We start from the raw sequence: 2,690 nt of genomic DNA, 5'->3' as shown, positions 1-2,690 counted from the left end.
ACGTTAAGGGAGAGCTTGACACGTGAGGGAAAATAGGAGTCTGAGGTGGCAGGATTTACCACTATAGAAAATGGGAGATCTTGCTCCTTAATATGTTTATTATGGTGTTCCATCACAGAAATGTTTACAGCTTCGGTCTAGTGATGCTAGAGGTAGCTACAGGGAAAAGGCATGTCGGATGATGTTCACAGACCCTCCCCCCCTCCGCCCCTCTCATCTCAGATCGCTTCAGTACGATGGATCAAGGGGGCGTGAAAACGGCAGTTACACTCTTTCACTGTCTTACTTTGGCCCCTCTCTTGTCTGTATCTTGCTGGCGCGGAAGCTACCGCAACTAAAAGAAAATGAATGAAGGAAGAAGGCATTAGAAAGACTACCGAGGCATTCCGGGCCGACTACCTCTTCCCCAACCTTCCGAGGAACGCCTACCTTCAATCATTCCTATATGCCTTTTTGAATAGATCTTTCTGCTACTTCTGTTTGTTGTTCTAGCTGCCTAATCATTAATGAAGGGGCCCGCCTCACCACTCCATTTCCCCTCATCAACTAATTAATGAGAGCTTCCCCTTGTTATGGAAGTACCAAACTCACCATGACAAGGGCTGCAACTGAACCTTCGGAACAGCCTTTCTTCTGGGGCGAAATGAGAAAAGCACTATTTAATGACTAGGAGCGGGGAGCCCGTTGCGCGTAGCGGGCGGATGTAGCCGGCAAGAGCTTCTCTGAAAAGACCTGTTCTCTTATCGCTTTGAACATTCTCCTGGGTTCCTAGCCCAAAGAAAAAGATAGCTTTCCCCGTTCTGACCGGTGCATCCAGAGCAGAGCAACCTCCCCTCTCAGATTTTTCTATGTAAATATCCTAGTAATTAAAGGGTTATTAGCTTAGTTGGCTGAGGAGGGCTGTAAGCTCGCCACGTCATCAATAGTGGCAAAATTGTTATTAATCAACTAAAGTAAGGTTAGTTATTCAAAATGCTTCTTGATTAATAAGTAAGGGATGATAAAAGTATTAGAAAATGCTTTTTGATTAATAAGTAAGGGATGATATCAATATAATGAGACCAATCATGGTTTGGATTAAATCTAATCAAACATGGTATCAGAGCTTGTGCTCTAATAGCCGCCTCCTAAACCTCTCGTTATTATTTCTGCTCTCTTTACTGTTCATCATCTTCTTCCTCTGTTTCTAACTCTCTCTCTCCTCTGGTTCTAAACATCTCTTCCCTCTCTCACTTCTCAAACTCTACGTTTCTTCTTCCTGTGTTTCTTCTTTTCATAAGTTACAAACGTAACGATGGCGGCACAACCAACTCAAATCCCCGACCGTAATAAAGCCATCATATGCTAATAATAAAGCCATCATTTCCAACTTGGAAGGCTTCCAGGATCAGCAGCCAACGCAATAGACCTAATACAAAACTGGTGGAAATTCAGAATTTTGAACTGTTTACTTAATTCTGGAACAAGATCCACAATTAAAATGGATCATATATGGTTCTTTTATTCATATTATTTAATTTATAATTTATTATTTTATAGGATTAGGCTCTATTTTATATAACGTCTTAAACCTATTTTTTATGTTAATTCAGTTGTTAATTGTTAAAATAAAATAAATATTTCTAGAAGAGGTTTCTATACAAACTTGTAATAAACACACAAAAAATAATTCAAATTTTCGAAGTCTCCCCTTCAGTTAATACGACACACAGTTTTCTTTTTCTCCTGATTGAATTGAATCTCAAAAGTGAAATGTATTCTAATCTACAGTATCTAATAAACTTACCACATATAAGACCAAGCAAACAACCAAGTTCTAATGGGTTTATCCAATCGAGCAAGTTTAGCATAACCTCTAGCTTCTTCTGGCAAATACAAATCTATCCAAGAAGCTTCCTTAACAACAGCACCACTCTTCTCTTTGCCATCATCCTTCTTAGGTTTTACCTCAATAACCGAAGATATTCCAGCAATTAATCTGTCAATGTCATTACAGGCAGCACCAAGAGAGTCCTCTTGTTGCCGTTCCCTTCCTTTACTCCATACTTTGTAGTTATGATTTCGTTGAGGATACTTAGGTAAAGGATGTAATGCGTAGTAAAAGATGATTTCAGTAACCCTCGTGACAGTCCAGAAAATATACCATCTCTGAGAAAAAGTTTTGCCTGCAGAAAAAAAGACATAATAGGTTTCAAACTGCTTACGGTCGAAAGTCAACGTCTCAAAAAAAAAAAACACATTAGCTTAATCATCCTTATAGCATCTAAGAAGAGTTTTTTTTTTTTGGAACACACTAAAAAAGTTTTTATATTAATATAATTTATTTATAATTAAATTATAAAATGAGTGAAAAAACAATCAGTAAAAGAGAAAATGTCAAGAATCTCTTAGATATTTATTTGGGTCTCTCGTACAAAAACCTCTTTTCACTTTCTCTCCATCATTTTTCTACCCCTCGCCTCTTTCTTTTGTTTTATACATTATTATAATCTTAAGAGATTCATCAATATATTCTTGAAAGCTAACTTTTCAAGAATCTATAATGTTCATGGGGATACTAATCACTCCATAGGTCAGTCGTCAGATCAAGAAAGTCAAGCGACGAATCTCAAGAGCTTGATTTGGCTTGGTTAGAGATAATTGACAATCACTACAAGAAAACAACATGGATACTGAGGGAAAAAATCGTC

General features: G+C 37.8%; 1 pseudogene; it reads right to left on the bottom strand.

Annotated features, from left to right (window-relative positions):
- The window catches only part of LOC106330979, a 14,261-nt pseudogene that overhangs the window by 4,655 nt on the left and 6,916 nt on the right, over nt 1-2,690 (bottom strand).

The sequence above is a fragment of the Brassica oleracea genome, chromosome C3 (genome assembly GCF_000695525.1).
Source record: "Brassica oleracea var. oleracea cultivar TO1000 chromosome C3, BOL, whole genome shotgun sequence".
NCBI lineage: Eukaryota > Viridiplantae > Streptophyta > Magnoliopsida > Brassicales > Brassicaceae > Brassica > Brassica oleracea.
This window is presented reverse-complemented; position numbering and strand designations above follow the sequence as displayed.